Raw genomic sequence first — 15,203 nt, 5'->3', positions numbered from 1 at the left:
CTGTTGGCACTTTTCCTCTTAGTTTATAGACAATAATTTGTGATCAAATTTACTGGTCGTATTATACATGTTTTAATAACTATCAGTTTGCTAGGAAAATGTTTATTTTTCAGAGAATAAATTGTGTTTATTAATCTACCAATGGTTACCTATAGGTACTAATATTTACTTCATGTTCTGATGAGAGATTTTTATTACATTCTATTCTGTAGATAAGTGAAATAAATTACTTATGATGTTTTTTGGTATTAAGGAAATGCTGATGCTCCTAGTAATTAGTATTAATGACCTGCCCCCCCACCCCGTTATTTAGATTATAATTTTTTGGCCAAGGTCCTATACATTTTATTTATGAAGCACCACACATCTCTCTGATATAATGTAACTTAATAAAATAGTCAATGGCAAATGCTCTGAGTTCAACAGCAGTGGAAGGGCCTATACCTGTATGACAGCCAAAGTACTATATACTGTTTGCTAATCTGAATGACCATTTATTAGCACCAATGATTTCTTAGATGACTGTACTTTAAAAACGTTCACCTACCCTTTGACCCGAAAGAAATTAAGTCAAATGCAAAACTCATCTCAGAACTCTATATTTTAGGAAACTTTTTATCCTTCAGTGAGTTGGTTTATAGTGAATAATGTGCTGTTTACACTGTTCAATTTCTTTTAAAGACTCTGAAATGTGGTTGTCTATTGTGTTCTCTCTCTCAAGAGAAGAAAATCCATATTTTAAATCTATGCTTCACCAATTACAGCACCGGGAGTAGTTTTTTTAAACTATCAGAAATTGTAAAATCTCAAATAAAGAAATAGAACAAACACATTGGACCCCAGTCTACTGTGATTTTACTGTTATTTAAAAATAAAAATGCTTCATGCTGACAGAAAGTAATGCAGCACAAACCGCAAACTGACTTTGCTACCACATTTTACAGTATCAATAGACAACTGATGGTTTATACTACTGTCAGTATTCATTTTTAGGATTGTTATTTCCATAGGTTATTGATTTCCTATAGGGACAATTATTTCACCTCCATACTTAAAGCTGTAATGCAAAATATTAATACAAGATGCTACATTAGATTTCTGTAACTTGGATGCAAAAATTTAGTAAGAATAAAACTTCAATTAAAAATTCTAACTAGACATTTTAGACAAAATAGTCTACTTTCCACTCAATGGGCACATAAGATATGAATGTTAAAGAGAGACACATGGCTGCCTCAAAGTGGAATAAACCCCTAAAAATAATTAATAATAATAATCAGTTAATTCTTTTAAAGTAACAGAAGTACTAAAAAGTTGAAAACATTCCATTGGAAATAAACGAGATGTAAAAAGTAGGTATAGAGATTAAATACTAAATTTGTGCCAATGAAATCTGATTTGCCAAAAGGGGATACTTTGTATAAAGTCACACAGAAAAACCTGAAAATGCAGCAATTATGCACATTTACACCCAGCCCAATTTAAAAAAAAAACAAAAAAAACCCCACGAACAATACCACCTTCATATGAATCATGCATTGAAGATCTGACTATCTGTTCCTTCTCTATGGAGAGTTGGTTATACTGATTTAGAACAGCATGTATGTCATTAGAAGAAAGTATTCTCTTTCTTTAGATTAGAGGACTATTTTAAACAGTATAAAAATAAAGCTGGCAGATAGTTTTCTGCAAAATAATGTAGTAATTGCAATAATCTTTAAAGCAAAAACAAATTCAAGAAATATACTAGTTACAGCAGACTGATAAATGAAAAAAGATTTCTCACTTTACAATGTTTCAGCACACACTATCTTTTGATTTCTTAATTACTGCAAAAAAAATTTTTAAAGGTTGATCAAAAAATGTCCTAAACAGATTGTTTCTTTTCTGAAATTGAAAATAGTTTTTTTAAAAAACAGATTTGATGTGCATGCATGAATGCCAGATTAGAATGGAGACTAACTGCATTGAAGTAGCCATTACAATCTATCATACACAAGTAATTTACAATAAAGAATTTTCACAATAGATATAGCCAGCCAGATTTAGACCCCACCTAGTCCATTGATTTCAATGGGTTTGCAAGAGATATTAATTTAGCACTGGAAAATGTTGAGCCCAATTCAGTGTCCTGGATATAATTTAATGGTTTGTTTTGTCTGGATTCATGACCATTAACTTTCAGACACACACACACACACACTAAACAATGAAGTTTATATTAATGAAAGCCAAAATTCAAAGTAAGATTGCCAGCTGATCTTTAACTTGTCTGTTGAGTTTCAGTGTTATAATATACATAGATGTACACCCTGTTCCTAGACATGACATATCTTGACACAACAAAGGAAGTTAAGAGCCAGAATTTCAATCTTCACTATGAATTTTCTATCTTGTATCAGTTAAAGGTGTTATTTTATATTATTTTTATGTGAATATTTTATTCCAAACTTGCACTGGAAAAAAAAATGTATGCATGCATGCATGCATGCAATGCAGACAGACATCAGTCTGGAAAGAGACTCTAAAGGTTATTATTGCAAGTGTTATTATTCTGTACTCTGGAACTTGTTGAAAAAGATTATTCCCTTTGTAAGAGTTCTGGACTTCTGTTACGGCTATTTCAGCTACAGGTTAAGATGAACACGTACAGAAAGATAACATGTAAAAGAATGTATGGTTCTTCCACAAACACCACCAGCCTTTCTGTAGTTGTGTTTAATATTTAACTATGTAATTGGGCAAACATTTCATAATTTCTGTATCTTGTGTTCTTGTGATTAGGCAAAACTAACTCTGAAAACACTTATATTCAATAGTTTAATTGTAACACACCCAGAATTATCTAAACTCTATCTAAAGTGAAAATCTATCAGCCATGTATTTAGTGTCAATAGCGTGACAGAGATTAAAACCACTGGACAGACCATACACAAATGAAAGCAACACCAAACTAAAGACCTGGCACAACTCATTGGGGTTTTTGTTTGTTGTTTTTTAAGGACCCTCTATTTCTTTGCTTTATTTCATACCACATTGTTTTAATCTTGTCATCCTGATTTGAGTTCTATTGAACTACATATATTTGTGTGTCACACTCAGCAGTAAAACGCAAACATGTACTTTTGGTCTATAACAAAATGTTCATGAAGACGAGGTAGAAGACATAGACAGAGAACAAAATATGCAGATATCACAGCAGGCATGAGAACATCTACTATCCTTACTCTTTTTGGAAAAGGATAAAGAATTACTTCCCCATGCACTACCTTTCATTACCTGGGTTATATCGAACACCTCAAACAGTAAAGTTATATCACACAGCAGTAGGTTTACATATTGTACACAAAGACCATTCCCATTATTTATGATTTGGGAAGTTAAAATATTTATACCTTTGTAGAAGAACAAGTTATTCTTCAAAATAATGTTCAAGACACGCAGTATCATGGTAAAGTATTATTTACAAATAATTTCTTATCATTCCAGATTTAAAGGAAATACATGACTTTGTACCTAGGCAGCAGTTTAAAAACAACATTCAAAGATGCATGAATTAATTGTTCGTAAAACAGCCTCATTTTCTCTAACTCTTCTATAAAGCTTCCATCAGGCCACAGAAAGGGCATCCGAGTAGTGTGACCCAATAGTCTGAAACTCTTAGAAGCCATAACACTTGTTTTGAAACAAATGACTTCTCAAGCTGGAGCAGTCCTGCTATCAATCACCAACAAGTTAATTCTACATAATAAGGCCGGTTTGGATGCAGACTGATACATTGTGAAACGCTGTATCTAAAATTGATTAGAACAGCACTCAAAATGAATACAGCCCTCCAAATCACTTCTTTGCTCAGAAACATTAATCTCAATTATAAGGAGAGCTTCATAATGGTAATGCTTGGTATGAAAAAAAAAGTATTAAATAAATCAGGGTTTATAAGACATAGCAATTAATCAGTTTTAGAACTAAAAAAAGGAAAGCTTTTTAAAGTGCACATTTCTACTGTAAAGCCTTTGTAACTTCCAAAACTTTAAAGATTTATTTTTCAAAAACTGTGTAAACTGACAATGTAGAACCCATCTTAAATATGGGCTTTTAAATAAAAGGTTACTGAAAATTGGAAACCTTCATACATTAACACTACATTTTAATATGATACAGTTCATTGATCCTATATTTGTGCAACTTGTCACTCATACTGAAAGTGCCATAAAAGAACTCCTAAGTTCAATGAGTTATTTGGGGAAGGGAGAAATTTCTTGCACCCAACCAAAGTCTTCATGATAATACAGTAGAATCCTATTTGATAAACAGGGTTCAATTGAATAAACTAGCAGAAAGACTAATTGCAGCGGGCTAAAGTGGCAAATTCGCAATCCATATCTGTTAAAACAGCAAAGTAGTTAGAAGAGTTCACATACAAGAAAACAGGTAGTAAAGTAATAAAGTAAAATAAGCTTCTAAAATAGAATTAGGAATACCATATATTTTCTGTGCTCAGATTTAACATGTCTATTTCATGCACACAGTAGTTCAAACATGGTCTTTGTCAAACTGATCAAGCAAAATACAATATATTTGTGCATAACAAAATAACTCAAGAGAAAAGTATTTGGAAGAGATTTTCCTTCAGATTTTTTTCATTGCTACAGTATGTTTAAATAGGGATATGTATTTTCTAAAAGTTAGAATTTTATATGTCAGCATTAACTTCAGTAAATTCAATCTCATGTTAGAATACAAGATACTTCTGTCCCAAAGTTTTACTATAAGTTATTTGCATTTTCTTTCAGATCTACATAGCACAATGCAGTTTTGTATACATGGTCTAATCTCACAAGGTGCTGTGCGCTCACAGTTCCTACTGGGCCTAATGCAAAGTCCATGGAAGTCAATGGGAGTTTTTTCCTTCACTTTCATGGGTTTTGGATAAGGCTCATTGATTTCAATGCAGTTGACAGTGCTCAGCACCTTACAGAACTGGAACTATAGTTTGTTAACTGTTATGTTTCTAGGAGAAGACGACAATGTAATGAACTTCAACTTTGCCAAAATTTCATTTTCTAGTATTTGTATGGTTTATCTCCAATAAAAATTGTTTATTTGCACATTGATTTGTATCTTTAAATCCATTTTCTTTTGGTATACCCTACCGGCTTGGCTGTTTGTGTATAGGATAATTACTCCTCAATCAAAAGGGGTTTAACTGAAGTACCAGTTTTAACTTACTAACTGGATTATGAATGCTGATCTGGAGTTTTCCCCTTCCCACTAAATTTTAAACAAAAAGGATTTATTTTTGATGGAAAAACTATTTGACCATCCTATATCTTTCAGTTTTTACACATGTAAAATTAGCTCACTTTCTACATATTACACATACATACACACACACAGTAGCCTGTCTTCTAGTTTGAGACTAAATAAGTAATGTAACAAGTCCATAGTGACAAAAAAAAAAGGAACCCATACAGCAGTGTAATATAACACAATTTGAAAAATAATGTTCTAGACAACTTTAACATTTTTATTTTATATAATCAACAGTCCATTCTAAGGTCTAAGAGTGTATATTTTTTCCTGTTTTGTATTTACATACAATTACATTTTGGTATAGAACATATGTATAGAAATTCTTCCACAATCGTCTTTATGTGCATTTATTTGTAATCCTGAATATCAGTTTTTTGTTCAGTTTTGTTTGTGTGGGTTTTTTTTGTTTTTAGGGGGAATTATAGTTGTGTTTATTGTATTTTTCTTCAAGGAACATGCACCTAATTTAATTTGCCATTTTAAGTTCATTAGTTATCTTATAGAGGTATCATGTTTACATTTAAATTTGTGCTTTGAAACTCAATATTGGAATTTACCTATGCATAGAATTTTTTTAAACTGTTAAATATAGTTAAGGCAAAACATCTGCATCTAGAAGCAAAATAAGCAATATACTGGATATCATACAAAGAAAGATAACAATTTGTAAAGTTAAAAAATTTCTAATGTCAAACAGGTTTATCACATTTAGTGAGTACAGATGCAGGCTATTTCACTATTCTCACACTAAAAACAGTTTTGAATCTAAATATAAACAAATTTGAAAGAACCTTAAACTGCAGAAGACCACAGAGTAATGACCGATATTAGAACTTAAGATTGTGGGTCGACATACAGGCTATTTTTTGTGTATTTTAATATGGTAAATTACTTGGTTATAAAGTGAAGTTTACAATATAAAACTTTTTAGCACACAAACCACAGGCACTGACACGACTGACCATATCAAGCACAGTATTCTTCTAAGAAAGAAAACAAAAATACAGGAAGTTTAAATAATATCATTAGAACAAACAAAACGCCAGCAACTTGGAATCTGTTTCAGTCACTACATATTAACGCTGCTTATTTTACATTTTCTTTGCAATTTACTGAACACAAGTAAAAAGAATATCCCTGCCCATTCTCTTTTCTTTCTTCTTTAAAGTAACAGAAAGAACAGGGAAAACCTGAACATATTTCTATTTCCAGAGTGTACAGACCACCCAATGGGGTCTGCCACTGTCTACAATCGTTTGACAAATACATTGTCAGAAGATAAGAAATATAGTGCTATGAATAAAGACAATCTTAAGCATACAGATCACAGATAACATGAACCATGTTAAAATCTACCACAAGTCAAGCCAGGGCAACCTTTTACACTTCTTCAACTTCCATTACTCTTACAAAATAAAAGTCTGGACACTTTCATTTATCTTCCAAGTGTAATGAAGTGACGTGAGAAAATAAATGAAACTGCTGTGGTAGCAGATCTCTCTGCACTAGATCTACACTAGAATGCAATAACGTGCAAGCCCGCACCTTTGCTAGCGTACAAAGTGTATGTTTGGGATAAGTAGTGTGTGTACGCTTACTCACTGCATCGTTTCAGCAAGGACTGCGAGACCCACGTTTGGGAACAGCAGCACCACGCAAGCGGAGAGCATCGCCAGCAGGGAGAAGCACAGAACTCGGATGAGCTCGTTCTACAAAAACTCCGCTCATTTGCTCGGCGCGTTTTCCTCCTCTCGTGGTCCCCGTGTCCGTCCCCTCCTCACGGTGGGGTATTTAGCGGGGAACCAAACAGCAGCTGCCAGCAGCCCAAGTTCCCCTCAGAGGAGGGGATCCTGGAGACGGGGGCAGGAGAGAGGAAATAGTGTTGGGGGGAGGGGGGAGAGCCTGCCACACACTCCCAGCAGACCGGCTCACTCCGCTTGCAGCCCCCGGGAGGGGAAGGACACGAGTCCCGATTTAAGCAAGTCTCTCCGACTCCCCGGGCTCCTGGCACCCTGCTCCGCTCGCAGCGGCAGCGCCACCCCGCTCGCTCCCCCACAGCCACCGGCCACTCGGACCAGCACAGAGAGCAGCGCTCCACTTACCCAGGGCTGCCAAGCTCGCTCCGGCTCTCCTCCTCCTGCTCTCAGTATCCCAGCAGCGGCGCCGGGGAAAGCACCACGCACCCAGCGCTTGGCCAAAAGCGGGGGGAGGGGAAAGCAGAAAAGAAAGGAAAAGAGTTACAAGTTCCTTCCCCTGCCCGCTGCTGCACCCTGCTAGGGGCGGGGGGAGAAACGCACCGCGCCCAGGAGTTCACTTTCTCCCTCTCCCCCGCCTCCCCCAGGCCCCTCTGGCTCGGTCCTCCCCTGGCTGACAGGGCGCGCGGGGACGCGTTGCTTTCCGCTCTCGGGAGCGGCTCCGGAGAAGGGGAGGACGCTACAGTAACGTGCCCGGGACCAGCAGCCACCGCCGCCGGGAGGACGTAATTGTGCACTAACACCGGGAACCCGGACGGGAGACTTGGCTCAGCAGCAGCTCCAGCCCCTGCCAGTCAGCCGCACACGCGAGAGGAGCCTACCATGCGCCGCCCCAGCGCAGAGCAGGGGGAGGGGGGCGAGATCCGCGCCCCAGCGCAGGGCGACGGGGACCCGCCTGAGCATTTATAATCCCCAGCGCCTCCGCTCCAGCGCCTGCCGAGTGGACGGTGGCTTCCCTCTGCTCCCCTTTCCGCAAAGATGTCCCCTTGGCTGCGTTTTCCTGCCAGCTGGGATTTGCTGGACTGAACCACCTTTGCCTTCTTCCCCGCCGCTGCCGCCTGCCTTGGTTAATGTAAAATACCGAGGCTCCCATGCTGTGACCAATCAGTACATCTACTACTAGTGCAATGATTTAGGGGTCATCCATGACTAACACTTCACGCTGATGAATGGCTCTTTGCAGCTTTCTGCCCTGATGAGGGTGTCTGCACGCTACTGATTGCAAACACTAATGAACTTACAGCCTCATGATATATTCTCTCCGACCAGCGCCAGGAGAGCGGGTTTTTATTGGGGGCAAGGGGGCTGGTTGATTGATTTTTCCATGGGGAGGGTGATAATGGTGATAAATAACTCCATTTTTACCCCAGTGCATGCACGTCATCAATGTACTCAAAACCTCTGACAGTCTTAGAAAATACTTTTCTTGGTGTTTCAGAGGTTGGGCATATTAGGTCAGCTGAGTCCCTAGATAAGGTGGGAGCGAGCAAGAGACTGTCTAGGAAGATTGATGCGGAAGCAGAGGGGTATAATTAAGGTTTCACAAACCCAGCAGCCGGACCCCATTTAAAATAGCTCATGAGAGTGACCTGCGATGTTTATGAACAACCCGTTGTCTGAAGCGTACACCTTGTGATAAGCCCGAAGTCTTTGTACCCATAAGTAAAACACTCTCCTACCTATTTTAGCTGTGCGATAGTACAGCTGAAATATTTGCTCTGTGGCCTAACTTGAAGATTGTTCGAAAGTAGACTAGACTTAGAACAATATCAACAAAGGCCAACACCTGATTGTAATTTATGAGGTTTCCTTTTAAAATAAATTTCCCCCCTATCCATACATACACGTACACATACACAGGCATAGAGAAACTTCTGTTTATTTTTCTTCCTCCTCTCACTCTCCTTTTCCAGCAATCTCCCCCGCCCCAACCGGCACAAAAAGTAGATAGCAGTCAGAGTCAGTAGTGGACTGTATACAAAGTATCCACCTGTAACAGTCATTAATGCATTATAACATTAATCTTCACATTCATATTCCTGAATATCCTGGCCCTGGCCCTCCTCTAAAACAGAGAAATAACCATAATTCCTCTTTTTATGTCTTTCATTTTAGGCTTAAAGAAGTTCTACACACCAACTATGAACGTTCACTAATGTTCATGAAATTAACAGTGTTTTAAACATTTAGCTGCCGGAGCTATCTGCCACGGTATGCTGATATTCCAGTCTCAGATATATTCAATCACCTTTCCGACTCAATAATGGAAACGCCACTATATTATCCAAAAAGTTTCTTAGTAAATTCCCAAGGTATGCAATTACTTGGAAATACCATGTAATCGGGGAAATTATATACACATAATTATATATTATGTTATTGACAAGCATAGTTAGCCTTACCTATGATCCACTCAACAATTCTTTCTTTTCTATGGTGTTTTACCCATTTGTCTCCTATTGCTTTTAACGAGCATTTATAGTGTGGAGGGTTCAATCTGGGAAGCAATGCATCTGGACATCTAAACTGATTCCTGAGTGATGTACGAGCAACGAGAGCCACATCTGTAAATTACAGTGTGTACCTCATCAAAGAACAATCATCCTGCATTATCAAACATTTTTACAGCATATATAATAGACAAGCGTAATTATAATATTTAATCTAAAGGAAATACTGTGGCTATTTTATAATATAAACAACTTATTTTCGCTACAAAGTTGAAATATTACAGGCTAATTGTTTCTAAATCCCTACACATAGTTTAGTTTACGTTTCTGACGACGCTAAAAATAAACCAGTGGGACAGAAATGTATACTGTCCTGGCTCCGGTGGTGTTACTTAAATGATGGGGATTTCGGTTCAAAAAGCAGGAAGTATAAATACATCTCAAGAAACAGTTTGAAAGTTTTGTTTACACCACACCTAGATTTGCTCATTTTAACACTTATAATAAAATGAAGTATACAGACAAAGATAGGAGTTGTATACAGTATTAACTTGCTTTGCGATTAAAATCTGCTACTCACATTCTGAACTCCTATTAGGAAAGCAATCAAAATGTGAAAATGTTGATTACATTAACTTTATATCAAAATATATTTAGCTAGATAAACGTGAATATTCTTGACTTGATACCAGACATCATAAATACATCTATGTAGTATAAACAACAGCAATGACTGTTAAATTTAAAAACAACTTTTACAGCGAGGGCTTTGGTATAATTTTTCTTTTTGGCTTATATTGTTCTAATGTTAAATGAAAAATGCGATGTTATCCAGCTGTCAATATTCAAAATGCTTTCTTAAGGGTGATAAGGCATTTGCTCTAATTTAGCCAAATCTCATGATATACCAAGATGAACTTTCTGTCATCTCCAAACACAGTGAATTAAGATTTTCCTGCCTTATATACAGAGATTATAAACCTTCTTCCTCATTCAAAGCTCAATAGGATGAACTACTGTCAAATGCTTGTCTGCATTTCTGAAGTCCACAGTACATTATTTTTAGTACTCTAACTTTACTGAGGTAGTATGATTAGGCTTACAAAGTTTAATTACATTTCAGCCTTCAGAGTTTAAACTAATTTAAAAAGTGTAAAGTCACATTTGTTTTAAATCTCTGTAGGCTAGTATCTTTCTAAAGACTGTCATTAAATGTGGCTAAACTTGCTAAAAATCACCGTCTAGACTTTTTAAAAAAAAAATGTAACAGAAGCAGCAGCTTCACGGTTTTAGGATGCTAATAAGCTTGTATTTTGTAGCGCCAGAACAAAAGAATATGCATTCCTTATATGAATTAAATAGAGACTTTTTTATGTGACGATCAATAAATCTTGCTTTCTTCTGTGAGTCTAGGTGTTACTGAAGGAAGAGAGCAGAATGTACTCTCACTCAAGACATACTGGCTCCTGCACTAATTACCAATAAAACGAGAAGATGAGGTAAATTCAAGATGTCGTTATGTACTTCCCAAACTTGTTAAGTTCCTCTAATGTGTTCTTTTGGAGGTGTACGTTATCACAGTCTTTATGTACTGGATAATGGCACAGTGCTTGGAAACGCTTGCTGTCTCTAAGACTATATACCCTTTTCAGGATATGCAAGTGTCTGAATAGAAAATATCGCAAAACCCCTTCGCTGTCAAATACCACTGAAATGCAGCTTATACCGGAGGAAATTGATTCCCGCTACCAGTTTTGCTTTTGGGGTAAGCATCAAAATGTGGTTTAGGACAGTTAGATAAGAGATTGCCTATATGGGATCTCAATAGCTAGCGTTGTGCATTACTGTGGATAAGGATAAAGCATTAAAAAAAAAAAAAAAGCTTGTTTCGGCTGCTCAATCTTGTTTGCTGACCATAATGTGACAGTTACTATTCCCATTTGTTCTTTCGTACAATTAGCTTCATGGTTTTTGTCCCTGTACAGGATCAGAGAGGGACTGACTTAACAGCTACTTAGTATTTCCGTTCGAAAACACAGCAGAGTTGTCTCATTTCTCCTGTGCATGTTTTACACGCATGTCAAAGCATTCCTTTGGGTCATCGGGGTCTCAGGTTTCACAAAGGCTCTAAGAAGATAACCTCTGGACTTCATAATTGTACTGTTATTACATTTGTCCAAGCACATTGTAGAAACGAGTATTTGTGGCTCTGCCTAACTTAATTGGGTATAGGTGTACACTGTGACTAACCCCAGCGAGCCTTGCAGCTGGAAAGCTCTCTCAGTGTGTGAAGGCGTTGAAGCAAACTGTCCTGGAGGATGCACGCATGAATCTGGACAAAACACATGTTTGGACTAAATCTAAGATTCAAAACCAAACCACGATAAATGGATAACTAAATTAGTAAATATCACAGACCTCCTTCTTTGGGTAGAAGAAAACTTCCTGAAAATCATATGGACTGGACAGTTAACAGTCCCGGAGGGAATCCAAATTTTAGTAATTTGTCAATATTAAATTAAAAGCACTGTGCAAGTATTAGTTAGTATGGAGATGTGAGGGGTGGGGGGAGAATAAGCTAAAAGCTAAAACACCCACAGGAACATCTCAGATATTTCTATTAGCATGGTTTACTGCCAGAAATAAATCATGACATTTATTTTCCTCTGCTGTTAAATTGTGGTAAAATTGTAAAACAAATATTCTAATCTGATCACTGACAAAGCCATAAAATTAAATGGCTGTCTGCAGAGAGAAATATGTCTTAATTACCTTAATTAAGGCAAGATAGGACCCTACATACATTCATTTTGGAGCCACCTAATGTATGGATTATAACACAAATCAACCTTTAAATGCGGGTCATGCTTTTCTATTACCTTAGTTTGTAGATAAACCACTGCTATAGTGAGGTTGAGCTCTAGTGAAAATGATGTTTTCACTGAACATTACTGCTGACCCTCCTTACTGTATTCTCAAAGAAGAACCGGAAACAGTCTGCATATAATTTGGAATACAAAAAATGACTTTCCCATATTGTTACTAGGTTACTTCCAGATATTGATTGAGGTAATTTTATGGCTTTATAAACAACCACATAATCATTTCCTAATCATAATTAGTAGCCATCACAAAGAGCCTTTATAGTCTTCCTTGTGCATTAGTTACACAATTCTGTGAGAAATTTAAGGGATACTGACTGATACAACAGTCTTCCACAACATGAGGTACTATCAGATAACTACTCTCAATCCCTATTGAGAAGAATGTATATACTTTTTAGTGTCAGAAGTCAATATACAGATCTCTTATAGAACTATTCAGTTTCCCATAGCATACATCAAATTTATGCAGAATTTATTATTATCTATAGTTTTTCCCCGCAGAAAGATTAACTTCTGTTATAATCATGCACATTGTGTAAAGAGTTGTCACTTTGGATGGGCTATCACCAGCAGGAGAGTGAATTTGTGTGGAGGGGTGGAGGGTGAGTAAACCTGGATTTGTGCTGGAAATGGCCCACCTGATGATCACTTTAGATAAGCTATTACCAGCAGGACAGTGGGGTGGGAGGAGGTATTTTTTCATATTCTCTGTGTATAAATAAAGTCTGCTGCAGTTTCCACAGCATGCATCCGATGAAGTGAGCTGTAGCTCACAAAAGCTCATGCTCAAATAAATTGGTTAGTCTCTAAGGTGCCACAAGTACTCCTTTTCTTTCTGTTATAAATAAGGCGCATACCCATGAAATTTTTTAAGTTTCTTGATGGTGTTTCCCCTTCTTTGATTGGAACATGTTTGAAAAAAAGTCTAATGATCATTACAACAATCCCACTATTAACTGTTCAAACACAGCTTAATTTCACAGGAAAATATATTTTAAAAAGATTTAAGGTAATGGAGAAAAGCAATAAGGAAACCAAAGTTTTCTCAATAAAACATAAAAAGAAAAGGAATACTTGTGGCACCTTAGAGACTAACAAATTTATTTGAGCAAATTTATTTATTTTATTTATTTATAGCTTATGCTCAAATAAATTTGCTAATCTTTAAGATGCCACAAGTACTCCTTTTCTTTTTGCGGATACAGACTAACACAGCTGCTACTCTGAAACCTGTCAATAAAACATCACTAATAAACTAAGTCTGAAAAACAGTCCACTAACTAAAAACTCTGAAGGAACATGAGGAGTTGCTACTAAATGTTGATACACTGGATGTTAATTGCTTTTTATCTGTTGTGTCTAACCTGAAATTTTAATAAAATATTAGTTTTCTAAATTTCCTTGGACTATTGCTAGTAAAGTACATAGTACTCAACATGACTTCTTTCATTTCTAGAAGACAAGAGTTCAACCAGAGTAGTGGCAACAATCTGTTTGTTCCTGTCTACTCAGAGGAACTGTTTCTAATTGATCTGGCATGGAATTTAGTTGGAGATGTGTATGCTGCAACCTAAGCACAGTCCCTGTATGCTTTGTAAAGTGATCAACATATGGGCCTTATTTGAAACATTTGAGGTTTCAACCATTAACCTCAGCTAAACTGAGTTGTAAATTCAGTTCAAATGTATATAGCCTAACTGCATAGAGTATGTGCCTATTCCTAATCAATAAAGCTAGTGGCCAATTATATTTTGAAGCTTGATATAAAGCTAAAATGATCTAGGAATGTACATTGTAAAAATAACTTCAGTACATTCTACAGATATTTTCAACTGATGACATTTTTATTTTTGTAAAAAAATAAAGTGAAGAGGAAATATGCTCAGAACTATTTCCACATATTATATTTTTAAAAGCACTCTATTGTCATCATAGATATTTACCTAAGGAAGCTCAGCTAAACTAAAAGCAATGTTGTTTGAAGTTCCTACTTATAGAAAAGGTATAGAAAATAATTCATTTACTATCATTCCTTTAGTGAAAGGATCAATCATCAATTTTAACCCCAAAATTCTAAAGATTGATGCCTATTTCTAAATATTAAATGTATAGCTATGCTCTGTTATAGTTAATAGCACTAAGTTATGAATGCTGATAGCCTTCTAGTGCAGCCTTAAATTGCCTTGAAAAAGATACAGTTTCTTTAATTAAAAAAGCTGCACTGAACTAATCCCTCTAGCTGCAAAAGGAAAAGTTTTAAGCAATCTCTTTCTGCTCTGGGAGAGAAAAGCAGACAATACCATAACAGATCAGAAACATAAGCTATAGTGTGCAGCCAGGAGCACAGCAGGGAACTGAATACTGCTCCGACTGTGTCATTTTTTAATCCCCCATCCCAGTTTTTCCCCGTCTGACCTCATGCTGAGATGAAGTTATCACAGAAGACAGCTTTACTCTCACCAATGAATCCAACCCTGGATCTGTATTATCCTCAGCAGATCAAAACACTGCTTTCATCAAATAGCATTATCTGCATAAAAGGCATGCAATTGCCTGATAATTTCACCCAAACTATGCTATTCATTTAAAGGACAAGGAAAGAAATGTAATTCAATCCTCCCCCCCACCCATGGAAAAGCTAACTTATACTTCACTCATGGGAACTTTTCTTCTTTTAACACAAGATCCCAAGAAGAGCGCCATTAAAAGTCCCCCTAGTTTGCGATTAATTGTTGAAGCACCTCTGTGCAGCTTAAGTGACAAAAGTATAAACTATGCAGAAAACTGGCAATGAAAAT

General features: G+C 36.6%; 1 protein-coding gene across 36 annotated transcripts in view; it reads right to left on the bottom strand.

Moving 5' to 3' along the window:
* The window catches only part of TENM3 (teneurin transmembrane protein 3), a 2,220,601-nt gene that overhangs the window by 618,764 nt on the left and 1,586,634 nt on the right, over nt 1-15,203 (bottom strand). The window contains exon 1 of one of the 36 annotated variants that reach the window (XM_075127824.1): nt 7,419-7,811. The exons of the other annotated variants lie outside the window; for them this stretch is intronic. The gene's annotated coding sequence lies outside the window, so the exon portion shown is untranslated. Of the gene's footprint in view, nt 1-7,418; nt 7,812-15,203 lie in introns of those variants that run through there. 36 annotated transcript variants of the gene reach the window in all.

This window comes from Caretta caretta, chromosome 4 (assembly GCF_965140235.1).
Source record: "Caretta caretta isolate rCarCar2 chromosome 4, rCarCar1.hap1, whole genome shotgun sequence".
Taxonomy (NCBI): domain Eukaryota; kingdom Metazoa; phylum Chordata; order Testudines; family Cheloniidae; genus Caretta; species Caretta caretta.
The sequence above is the reverse complement of the archived record's forward strand: the minus strand, read 5'-3'. Positions and strand labels throughout refer to the sequence as shown.